Below are 13,098 nucleotides of genomic sequence, written 5' to 3'. Positions count from 1 at the left end.
GGGGATACAACTCTCACCACGGCTGCTCCATGTCCTGGGGACAGAGGGAACACCAAGCCCATGCTGCTCTGCATCCCATCTCCGTTTCTTGTGGCTTTTCCAGGGATTCCCACGATTTCCCTGGAGCCATGAGTCACTTTTCCTCCCCTGCCCCCCAGCGGGATCTGGGGCTCCCCCTGCTCACAGGGCATTTGCATGGCACGTGTTTGGGATGTGGGGCTGCAGGACAGGATCTGTTCTCCGAGGTGCCCTGCCTGGGTCTCCAACCCCCTGGGCCCCTCCTGCCCTCCGGCAAACCCTGCTGGCGTCCAGGTCCCGCTGCTGTGTCTGAGACGCCCAGAGGTGCTCACTGCCACGGTGATGCCATCGCCCCAGCGGCAGGGCTGGCAGGTGGCTTTCCCTGTCCCCTCGTGTGTGATGTCGAACTGTGACACTGCTGCAACTCCAGAGCTACACGGACACTCCGGTGCAACCCAGGAGTGTGCTGAGGACCCCCAGGGCAGCCGGGGAGCTGCCAGAGGCTGATGCCAAGACCAGCATGCATGGCACTGCTTGAGTGGGTGCCCAGGCACCGCTGGGAACCCCCTGCCATGGGCACACACACGGGCACAGCAACACCTGTGTGTGTATATGCTCGTGCTGAGCCAGACTGTCCTGGGGTGATGTACACCGTGTCCCTGCTCACGTCATGTCCCTGCTCATACCATGTCTATGCTCACGCCATGTCAAAGCTCATACCGTGTCCGTGCTCACACCGTGTCTGTGCTCACACCGTGTCCGTGCTCACACCGTGTCTGTGCTCACACCGTGTCCGTGCTCACACCGTGTCTGTGCTCACACCGTGTCCCCGCTCACGCCATGTCCGTGCTCACACTGTGTCCCTGCTCACACCATGTTCCTGCTCACACCATGTCCGTGCTCACACCATGTTCCTGCTCACACCATGTCCGTGCTCACACCGTGTCCCTGCTCATGCCGTGTCCCTGCTCACACTGTATCCATGCTCACACCATGTCCCTGCTCACACCATGTCAAAGCTCACACCGTGTCTGTGCTCACACTGTGTCCGTGCTCACGTGTTCGTGCTCACACTGTGTCTGCTCACACTGTGTCTGTGCACACCGTGTCTGTGCCTACACCGTATCCCTGCTCACACCGTCCCTGCTCACGCTATGTCCCTGCTCACACCATGTCTGCTCACACTGTGTGTCTGCTCACACCATGTCCATGCTCACACTTGTTCATGCTCACACTGTCTGCTCACACCGTGTCTGTGCTCACACCATGTCCATGCTCAAGCCATATCCCTGCTCACACCGTGTCCATGCTCTCACCGTGTCCCTGCTCACACCATGTCTGTGCTCACAGTGTCAATGTTCACACCATATCCATGCTCACACCATGTCCCTGCTCATGCCATGTCCGTGCTCACACCGTGTCCCTGCTCACACCATGTCCGTGCTCACACTGTATCCATGCTCACACTGTGCCCCTGCTCACACTGTGTCCCTGCTCACGCCATCTCCCTGCTCACACTGTATCCATGCTCACACCATGTCCCTGCTCACATCATGTCCCTGCTCACACCATGCCTGCTCTCACACCATGTCCGTGCTCACACGGTGTCTGCTCACACCGTCCCTGCTCACACCACGCCAATCTGTACTCCTGGCACTGCTCGCTGAGCTGCCTGCTCCCCCCACCCCTCTCCTGGCTCCCCAGCCAGGTGAAGAGGAAGGAGCCCCTCGGCTCACCTCTGCTGGGGCTCACCATCCTCCACTGCAGCCCTGCCAGGCACCCCACTTCCACCCACGTACCCCGCAAGCGCCCAGGCACCCGTTCAAGTGTCAAAGCACCCAGCTGCATGAGCACTGTCCATGCCATGCGTTGAACACGCGCTGCGAGGCTGCTGCAGGCATCTTGTCCTTCAGGAGCCTGGGAAAACCAGACTGGGTATAAAATTAGCTGGAGCTTTTATTGCCGAGGTTTTATTTTTAAATGCAATGGAAAATACATCGCTGGAGTGAGAATCCGAGAGGACCGGGCCAGCCTGCGGGATGATGGTGGACCTGTGTCTCATGGTAAATGTCCCAATCGCCTCCAGGTGGGATGTAAGGTGGGAGCTGGCTGTGAGGTGCACTCAGTGGGGCAGCAAGGAGAACACAGGGCTGATCCTGCTCCCATGAGGCAGCCAGGATCCACTGTGAGGAGCAGGGGAGGACGAGGGGCAGCAGCAGTGAAGGAGCCCTACCTGACGGCATCACAGTGACCACACATTCCCTGAGAAACTGGTGGGAAGAGACCTCTCTGTCTGAGCAGAATGGGACCCTATGGCCAGAGAATGTAGACGTGGGGATCTGGAGATTCAGGATTTTCCTGGAGAGGCTGAAGAGGGGCAGAGCCACCAGCTCTTCCAGTGCACGAGGGTGGTAAAGGAGGTGAGAGCCAGGTTCAACCCAGCCTGGAACAGGCAGCTCCCCATCTGCGGTGGAGGACTGAATTGTTGAGGGGTGGCGCTGGTGCTGGAAGTTTGCTTGCACCCGAAGAAAGATTTTTTTTTTTGACAAATTCAAGATCTACCAAAGGGTGTAAATTCAGAGAAACCAGGAAATCACATCTGGCACAGGAAATCCCCTGAGCTGAAAATAGCAGAAGACTGGGAGAGGCCTCAAGGGAAGCATCATATGTGCTTACTGTCATCTCTCTCATCCCTGAACACCACTGGATGGCAAGAGGGGATGATGAGGACACCACAGCCGTGTCACTGCTGCCTGCTCCCAGGCTGATTTGCTCGGAGCGGTGTGTGGGAGCCATAGATGCAGCTGGACCTTGGAATGTTTGGGTTTTTTAAATGGGTGAAGCTTGCATGTGTAAAGATCTCACTTGAGAGCTCAAACCCACTGCCAAGGGCCTAAGCGAGTGCTTGAGTCTTCACCACGAGCTGCCTGGTGACTCCCAGGGGACCCAAGTCTTTCCAGACGCTGGAAACGTGGCCCCTTGCATGGCCACCCACTGTCAGCCACAGAACCCGGTGTTCATCATAGAATCATAACGTAGAATGATATCAGTCAGAAGAGACCTTAAAGCCCATCCAGTTCCACACTCCTGCAACCTCCCACTGGATCAGGGGCTTCATGCCCCATCCAGCCTGGCCTGGAACCCCTCCAGGGATGGGGCAGCCACCACTGCTCTGGGCAACCTGGGCCAGGGCCTCCCCACCCTCACAGGAAAGCATTTCTGCCTAAGATGTCATCTCAGTCTCTCCTCTTTCAGCTGAAAACCATTCCCCTCATCCTACCCCTCCATTCCCTGATCCAGAGCCCCTCCCCAGCTTTCCTGGAGCCCCTTTCAGTACTGGAAGCTGCTCTAAGGTCTCCCCACAGCCTTCTCTTCTCCAGGCTGAACAACCCCAACTCTCAGCCTCTCCTCATACAGGAGGTTCTCCAGCCCTTGGATCATCTTCGTGGCCTCCTCTGGACATGCTCCAACAGTTCCAAATCCTCCTTGTACTGGGGATTCCAGAACTGGACGCAGGGCTCCAGGTAGGTTCTCTTCCCACTCTGAGCCACCCTCCCGCTCCTGCAGGTGCAGCAGCCCTGGCAGGGTGACAAAAAAAACCTGCGTTGCATCTGCAGCCTGGGACAGGGCTCAGGGTCCGCATGGTGGACTCGTGTGCCCCTGGCTGGCACCGGCCAGGACGCGGCAGCTGCTCGGCAGCTCTGCTCGGCCCTGGGTTGTGGGAGTCCTGCTGTGGTCGGGTACCCATGTCACCACGGGAGAACTGAAAGTGCCGATCCTGGGGCTCACTTCCCAGGAGAGGCACATGTGGGATGTCAGAAAGGGAAGCTGAATCATTTAGCAAGGCGCAGACGAATCTCCCTACATGTCAAGGTGGGGACAGGACGCGGGTAGGCTTCCTGGCAGCAGTATGGCTCTCAGATCAGCGCTCAGAGGCCAGGCAGGCTCCGGCTGTGGGACAGCAGAGCTGAGGGCTGGGAGTGGATCTCTGCTCCACCGTGGACCTCCACGAGCTGGAGGGGGATCTCTGCTCCACCATGGCCCTCCGTGGGCTGCAGGAGGACAGCATGGGCTGCACCACAGCTGCAGGGGAATCTGCTGCAGCGTGCGGAGGGCCTCTTGCTGCTCCTTCTTTGCTGACCTGGGGGTATCCAGGGCTGTTTCTATCACATATTGTCACTCCTCTTTCCTAGCTGCTTTGCGGTGGTTTTTTATCCTTTATTTCATGCTTTATCACAGAGGAACCACCCATCTTTGCTGATGGGCCCAGCTTCCAGGAACGCTGGATCCATCTTATAGCTAGCTGGGTCCAGTGTGGGGGCAGCTCCTGGTGTCTTCATACAGAAGCCATCCCTGCAGCCCCCAGTTGCCAAAACCTTGACAAAAGCAGTCCCAAGGACACAAAATCTCTCTGGCAGGAAGAGGACCAGGCTGGAGCAGAACAGGGATATGCTGAGAGTGTCGCTTATTCACACCCAGCAGCTTCTCCCACTCCTGAACTGGTTTGAGCTCTGCTGAAGATTCACCAACCCAGGCAGCATCTGCGGCACCTGGCACAGGGCGTGTCTTGGGAGCTGGACCTCGCTGGCTGCTCCTTGGAAAAGAGACACGGACTGCTGGCGGCTGCTTGCATCTCTGCCAGTCTTCACATTCACGCAAAATGTTATTTTTCTGCACAGAGAGTTTCATTTCAGCCCTGCCCAGGGACTTCAGGCTTAAAAAATCCTTCCAGCACAGAAAGATTTCCCTCCCAGCAGGACAGCAACTGCCTGCAGCCCCCGCCAGCAGCACGGGAAGCGGTGATTGCTCTTCCAAGCCATAAGATAACAAAATGCAGCTGGAGCTGGAAAATGGCACTCCGTGATTTCATCCAAGTCACCTGCTGAAACCTGAGAGCAGAAATGAACTTGGAGGGGGGGCAAGCATTCTTCCCATGCTCTTTCTGGGCACAGCCCCATGGGAACAGAGGAGCACCTGGAGGTTGCATTGTCAGCTTCCCTCCCATGAACCTGGGTGGGTATTGCTTTTGCCTTTGTCCCAGTTACACAGCACAAACCGTCTTCAAAGGACAGGGTGGTGGCTTTGAGTGAAGCATCAGCAGCCCTGAAGGCCTCAGAGATCATCCCAGGACGAGCTGTTCTCCATCTCCCTTCTCCTGCTGGTGACTCCATCACCTCCACAAACTGCTTCAGCCTCAGGGATAGAGGCTGAGCTGGTGCCACCCCAGGTGTGGGTCCTGCTTGCTCCCAGCCTGCAGCACGTAACCGCCTTGGCAGAACTTCATTTCTTCAAAAGGCTTTGAAGACGGGACCCCACACTGAGGCTGAGCCCCCGCTGCTGGCCGGGATGCTCGCAGAGCCAAGCGAGATGCTGCACCGTGGAGTCAGTGCTTAGGATGTGGGACGGTCCCTGAGTGCTTCCTGCTGAAGCAACTCGATTTTCATCACTTAGAGGTTTGCTCTGAGCCAGCCGACCTTCCTGAAGTGGCCAAAGAAGACCCATACAGATGTCTTGGTTTGGGGCAGGAACCCTGCGGTGCATTTGAAGGTGTCCGTCTGCATCTCAAGAGACCCCTGTGCATCCTCAGGAGTATCCAGCTGCTTGTAAATCCTGTAGTTTTACAGCATTCGGAGGAAGTGAATGAGGCTCTTAAGGGGTTTTTAAGAGCTTCACAGAACATGATTTTATTTTGGGGGTTTTCAAGCCTGGAGAAGAGAAGGCTCTGGGGACACCTTAGGACAGCTTCCAGTATTCAATTTTTCCAGGAAAGCTAGGGAGGAGCTTTTGGTCGGAGATTGTAGCTGGTGGCACCCCACGGTGAGCACAGAAGTTCCAGTTCTCCCTGAAAGAGGCACAAAAGTTGAGTTTTGCAGTTATGTTTGAAAACTAACAATTGTAGCTGCGAAAATCTCTGTGGCTCACAAATCTTATTGTTTTTAATTTCAGGATTTTGGATTGTCTGACTCTCGTTTTTCAGTCACTTGAGAAAAAACCCTAAAGAGAGATGAGAGAGTGGGGGGCAACCCAGAGTTCAGCAGGAAGGCTCCCATGAAAGGCCCCAGTGTGGGTAATGGTAGTGAAGCAGAAGGGTTAAATATGGGAAAAGTAGATTTAATAAAGTGATTAAAACTGGTTGATTCCCTGGCCTGGGTATGGATGGGTCCAACAGCCTGAGCTCAGGAACCGGTGACTTCGTGGTGGCTCTGCAAAGCTCATCCCTGCTCCCTGGGCGGCACTGGTTTTGCCTGAAGGAGAGGAGCTCAGCTGCTGGAAGGCTGCGGAGAGGCAGATGCTGAGCGAGCATCCCCAGGAAAGCAAACTCCAGCAGGATTTGCCCAAAGTGGGAGCTGCCCACAGCTGGGAGAGACCTTCTACCCAGTGCCCAGGTGTCCGTGGGTTTGAGATGGGACCCTGCAGGGCCTGGGCAGCAGGGGCAGGTGGGGCTGGAGGCAGCCACCAGGGGCTGGGGAGGGTTGTGGGAGAGGACTGGCTCACTTGGCTGAGCCTTGGCCAAAGGGTCACAGCCCCCACTCTCCTGCCAGTGTGCTGCAGCCGTCCCTTTGCTGCCATCCCTGCAAACAGGTCCTTGCAGCCAGCCAGGTGCCACCTCGTGCTGCCCTCTCTGCTGTGCTGGTGGGGAAGAAAGGCTGTCCTGTGTGTGCCATCATCTGTCCTGCCTGTGCCATCATCTGCCTGTGCCATCATCTGCCTGTGCCATCATCTGCCTGTGCCACCGCTTGTCCTGCCTGTGCCGTGATGCTGGCATTGCTCTGCTGGAGACAAGGGGTCCCACTTCTCGGATCAGGGGCAGTTTGAGGCAGGAATAAGGGCAGCCCATAATCTCCCCCTTTAGAAAGGATCCACGATCCTCTGTCCGCTGCCAAGGACTCGGAGCCCTGGGAGGGTGTCCAGAATGGTTTGCCAAAGGCACTCGGAGCTGGGCCTCGGTGCCACTGTGCAGTGCAGCACGTTTTTGGCTAAGTCAACAGTTTGACAGTGGGAAAGCCTTATCCTAGAAAAAAAAGGTGGTCTCCCAGTCTCAGGACCAGCACAGGTGCCTTTGAGTCATCTTCTGCTTTTAGGGGCTGCGTGCTGGAAGCCCACCAGGCAGGGAAGGACCTGGCTGCCCAGGCACCGGGTTGGTGGAGAGAGGATGGGAAAAAGCCATTTAGACTAAGGCTGGGAAGAGAAAGTGCATCACGCCAGAGTGCGCCCGGGTGCTCAGGCAGAGGAAAGAGCTCTCCAGAGATTTCTTGTTGCACTTTGGGATGAGGAAAGGGCTGGAAACATGTCCGCAGGGGCAGGAGGCTGTAACCATCGACCAAAAGAAACTGTGTTATTGGGGTGAGGAGCAGCATTACTGATACTGTGCGAACCTCACAGAGTTCAACAAGGCCAAGGGCAAGGTCCTGCACCTGGGTGGAGGCAGTCCCAAACACAAACACAAGCTGGGCGGAGAATGGGTTGGAAGCAGCCCTGAGGAGAAGGACTTGAGATGCTGGAGGAAGAGAAGCTCAACGTGAACTCACAGCGCAGATACCAGCTGTGTCCTGGGCTGCATCCAAAGCAGTGGGACCAACAGGGTCAGGGAGGGGATTCTGATCCTCTGCTCTGCTCTGGGCAGACCCCACCTGAAGCCCTGTGTTCAGTTCTGGAGTCCTCAGCACAGGGAGGACATGGAGCTGTTGGAGCGAGTCCAGAGGAGGCCACGGAGATGATCTGAGGGCTGGAGCATCTTCTGTATAAGGACAGGCTGAGAGAGTTGGGGTTGTTCAGCCTGGAGAAGAGAAGACTGTGGGGAGACCTTAGAGCAGCTTCCAGTACTGAAAGGGGCTGCAGGAAAGCTGGGGAGGGGCTCTGGGTCAGGGAGTGCAGGGAGAGGGTGAGGGGCAACAGTTTTAAGATGAGAAGGGAGATGAGATCTTAGGAAGAAATGTTTTGCTGTGAGGGTGGGGAGGCCCTGGCCCAGGTTGCCCAGAGCAGTGGTGGCTGCCCCATCCCTGGAGGGGTTCAAGGCCAGGTTGGATGGAGGTTTGAGCAACCTGATCCAGTGGGAGGTGTCCCTGCCCATGGCAGGGGGGTGGAACTGGATGGGATTTGAGGTCCGTTCCAACCCAAACCATTCCATGATTCTATGGTTCTATGATTCTATGATCATTTCATGCTCCTTAGTCTTTGCCAGGCATTGTCCGTCTGGGGTGGCCAGGACAGGTGCCTGCTCTTCCCCAGGACATGGCTGAATTCCTGGTGAGCAGCCAGAGCTGCCTGCACAGTGTGGGCAGTGGTCATCCATGACTTCTCCGGACAAGAAAGGAGAAACAGTTCCTATTTGGACCTTCAAAGGGTGAAATCCCTCACGCAACCACATTGAGTGTAGATAATTGGGGAATAAGAGACCACTTGAGGTCAGAAAGTGGTGTTGGTTTTGGAAGAAAGCGTATTTTAGTGCTTGCCACTGCCCTGGGTGGAGGCAGCATGGCCACAGGTACCTCGTGCTCTCCCCTCTCACCCTGCTGTATGTCCTGCTGCTCATGGGGGGACATTCATAGTGGCCTCATTGTCCTGCTCCCCTCCAGACCTCAGAAAATGGAGCAGCAGCCCTGGAAACGAATTGTCCACAACAGCATTGTTCCCATCCCCTCAGGTGCTCTGGGGGACACAGCAGGGATGGCCTGAGGGTTTTGGCATCCCAGAGAGAGTCCGTCCTTGCTGCAGCTCCATGTGAGGGTGTGGTGGTTGCCAGGGGTCTCCTGGCACATGAGTGTCCTGCTCCAAGAGCCAGGGCACAGTCAGACTCTGCATCACCGTGGGGCTGGTGATCGTGGTGGTGGTGAGCCAAGATAGTTCAAAATATGGTTGGAGGCTTCGGATACCATTGGACAGTTTTAAGACAATGGACAATTGGTTGCCCGCTTTATTCCAGCCGAAAACAATTTCCTCCTCAGTCCTGGTGGCTCTGTCCCACTGCCACCAGTCCCTTCCCTCCTGCTGGGGATGGGGATCAGCCCAATGGGCACCGCCACCCGTGTGAGTCTGTGCGTGGTGCTCCCCTTCCTTCCTGACGTGTTTCTCTCCTGCCTGCAGACCCCATTCCACAGCTTTAGGGAAAGGTCAGCCCATGGAAGCTGCCTGGAGCCAGTGGGATGCGATCCCAGTGCCAGGGCTCCCCATGCCAGCGCACCCTTGCCCCAGGGCCATGGAGCGGGGGGAGGACACTCTGCCAGCAGTTCCCGTATCCCACATGGGGATCTGCAGCCTTGGGGAAGCCCTGCAGGCAGGGAAGGACAAGTTTGGTGGGGAGCAGAGCTGCTGGGATGGGATGCTGCTGGCCCACAGTGGCTCCTCACTGCAGTGCCTGCCCTGTGCCCAGATACCTCCCTGGCACCTGCTCTGGTGTGAGAGGACTCCGGGAAAAGCTGCTGGGAGAAACCTGGCGGTGGTTCCAGAAAAGCTGCCTATTTCCTGGCTGCTTTGGTGCTGGGGCAGGAGGGAGCAGATCCCTGCCTGTGGGAACCCCTGGGCTGGCATCGCAGAGAAGGTGCCCTGGGAAACAGGAAAGGTTTTAGAAATACGGCAAGAATGGAGACTTATGCTTGGTTTGATCTTCCTTCCAGGCAAGCATCTTTGTCAGGAGAGGGATTATAGCCTTGGATACCCTGGGGTCCTTCAGTGCCCGTAGGAGGACAAGCTCTGGGCTTGAAGCCAAGGCTCAAGCGCATCAAGGAGCTCCCACCCGCCGGGTGCAGAGCAGAGCCACTGGCCCCGCAGGAGCTGCCCGCAGTCACGCTCGGGGTTCTCGCACCCCCTTATTTTTCCCCTCTACCAACAGAAACACCGGCTGGATTTGCAGCCTCGTTGCCCCCAGGCTCAAAAGCCCCAGATGCCTGCAGGCCCGTGCTGTGGGCTCGCTCGGTGCTGGGGTCAGTGTGGGCACCCCGAGCTGTTCCCAACAAGCACCCTCTCCCCTGCCAGCCCTGCCCGGCTCTCGCCGTGGCCGTGACATCGTGCAGGTGGGGACGTGGGTGAGCACAGCCTGGGCAGAACCATCGTTCTGGCTTCAGCTGCACAAACTGCTGGGCTGAGGGATGCACCCCCAGGCTGCCGGGAGGGTTTTCCCGTACCCCATGCAATTCTGAGACTCCTCTGTGCAAGGCAACAAGACACTGAGCCAAGGATCAGCCCCAGCGGTGTGGGAAACACGAAAGGCCAAGTGCTTTTGTCGGTGCAGGACTCAGCCTGCCTGGAGGCTCCTGAAGAAGGGGGCTCTGGGCTTGTGGGGTGGCCGTCCTGCACTGTGCCCTCTGACAAACACACCCGATTTCTCAGCCGAGTCCCCAGGGCTGGGTCAGTCCAGGTCCTGACTCCAGGGAGAGCCGCAGAGCTCATCCAGGCTGTGCGTGGCCCCAGGGACTGGGAGCAGTTATAGCCCCTCTCCCCGGCTGTGGGTCTGGTGCTGCTCCCAGGCAGGACTGAGATCGGGATTGGGGTTAGGATTGGGATTGAGAGCTGGGCTGGTGCATTGCGCCTCCCATGGATGTGGCCCTGTGAGCAGTCGCAGCCCAGTCCGTGACCCAGGACCAAATCCCTGCCCTCCTCCCATGTGGTACTTGAGAGGTGCCCATGAGGAAGAATGGGGCTGTGCTCCTGCTGCGGACGCCTTCACAGCCTCACACCACCTTGAATGTACTGCTGGTTGCCACAAGGACTGTGCTGTTCTCCAACCAGCTCCTCTGCCTGCCTGCTGTTCCTTGCCCTGAGCGTCTCTGAAGAGTAACCACGGCACCCACTGCCCTCCTGCACTACCTCGGGGGCAGATCAGGACCACCTTGCGTTCCCACCAGGGCTGCAATCAGTGTTTTACTCCAGCAGCTCTTGAGTGCATTGTGGGACAGCTTGTGCATTGCTCATGGTTGGCTCATGCTGGTGGCTCATCCTAATTCTGGGATTATGAAATGCTCCTGGAGGCATCTCCTCTGCACTTGCTGTTGGACAAGGCGCTTGCAGATGGGAGCAGAAAACACTATCCCTAATCCCTCCCTTTGGATCTCAGCCCATTGCGGAGACTCCAGGCTCGTTCTGTTCTTCCTGTTAATTCCCAAGCACGTATGGAGCTGCGGCGCCGCCCGCCACTGTTCCCAGATGTGCCGCCCACCAGATGTGCTTCATGTTTTAATGAAGACATTGAGAAGCGCTAAACCCCACCATCGGCAACCCCCGCCCTCCATCCCGATCCCCCTCTCCCAGCACCGGCCAGTGAGCCCCTTCTCTTGCCCAAGTTTCTCCACTAACCCCTCGCCCAGGTGCCCCCACGTCAGACACTTGTGTTGGCAGACATGGATTAGAAAAACCTCTCTCCTCCCTCTGGCAGAGCAGACGTCCTGCACTGCTGGGTGATGAATGCACTCCCCACCTTCTCACCTTTGTTCCCCACCTGCCACTTTGTCCCCAGTGAATAGTTCACCCGTGAGTCCCCGGGGTGGGGACAGGCTTTGTGTCTGGATTGCCACCAGGACCTGTCTTCCCTGGGAAGCCTGTGCCCACGCCTCTCCTCGGAGGGGGGAGGAGAGCCTTGGCTCCTCCGCACTGTTGAGCTGAAATCAGAGTCCATGCCAGCTGCAGGTGATGTAGAAATACACGCCAGGAGACGCGGACGCCCCAGGAGCTGCTGCCACCTCCTCCCACAGCTCTACCTGGGGCCACGCACTCAGTGCTTGATCGGGTATAGAGTAACTGCACCAGAGTGGGGGGAGTTGGGGTTCCGAATGGGGACCCCTATGCCTGTGCCACCCGCCCCCTCCTCTGGGCCCCTCACCGTGCCACACCTCACAGGTACGGCTGCTCCTTCGCTGCCTCAGCCCTGGAACAGTACTGGAACAGCTGCCCAGGGAGGTGGTCGAGTCCCCTTCCCTGGAGGTGTTTAAGGAACGGGTGGATGAAGTGCTTAGGGACATGGTTTAGGGACTGTTGGGAATGGTTGGACTCGATGATCCAATGGGTCCTTTCCAACCTTGTGATTCTGTGATTCTGTGAATGGAGGTGACACCCCATGCCCAGGCTCCAAGTGTGCAAAATTGGCATTAAACCATGAGGAACTTCTTGCTGCCTCCCGGCACCCTCTGGCCCAGTGTCTGGTTGACGCTGTGGTTATTTCAGGTAATTTCTCACGCAGAAGGTCTCTGTCCCTCCTGCTACCAAAGCAACCTCCCTAAATTTCACCCTGTGCCGCTATCCTTGGGGATGCTCGAAGCAGGATGAAGGGATAGTGCGCAGCCCTGCAGAGAACGACTTGGGGACACCCGTGGAGGAAAAATTGGACAGGAGCTGGTAATCAGTGGACGTGGCACTGGGGCCATGAGGATAGTGGGATGTCCCCAGTGGGACAGCCTTCCTGGCAGCTGGAGCGCATGGCCCTGAAACCTGGCATTGTTCTTCCTCCAACCTTGCCTATCTGTACAACACGGAGACAACGAGGAGCGTGAGGGTGTAGGGAGGCAGCAGAGTGTCAGGGTGGAAGGGCGGCAGGACAACCAGGCTGGACTGGGCTGACTCCCTGCTCAGCTACTTGTGCGTTGAACCTTCTTGTTCATGCAGATCCTGTGCTTCACGACCTAGAGTTCTGCAAAGGTGACCTCTGTGCCAGCCTTGCTTTGCTGGTGTCCGAAATCCACATGTCCCTGGTTTCCTCAGACAAACAAGACTGCGCTTACTTTCTCATGGCATTAGGGGATTCCCTTCGTCTTCTGTCATGGAGAAAGCCCTTCCTGCCCCTTGCTTCCCTTTCCCCACTGAATTCATTTGTGCCTGGAGGTGTCCGAGGCCAGGTTGGATGGGGCCTGGAGCAACCTGATCCAGCAGGAGGTGTCCCTGCTCATGGCAGGGTGTTGGAACTGGATGGGCTTTAAGGTCTCTTCCAATCCAAACCATTCCATGATTCTATGATTCTATGATAATTTCATACTCCTCAGTTCTTGTCAGGCATTGCCCAGCTGGGTCGGCCAGGACAGGTGCATGCTCCACCCTGGGATGTGTTTGGGTTCCTGGTGAGCAGCTAGAGCTGCCTGCACAGTGTGGGCAGTGGTG

This window comes from Cuculus canorus, chromosome 19 (assembly GCF_017976375.1).
Source record: "Cuculus canorus isolate bCucCan1 chromosome 19, bCucCan1.pri, whole genome shotgun sequence".
NCBI classification, from domain to species: Eukaryota; Metazoa; Chordata; class Aves; order Cuculiformes; family Cuculidae; genus Cuculus; species Cuculus canorus.
The sequence above is the reverse complement of the archived record's forward strand: the minus strand, read 5'-3'. Positions refer to the sequence as shown.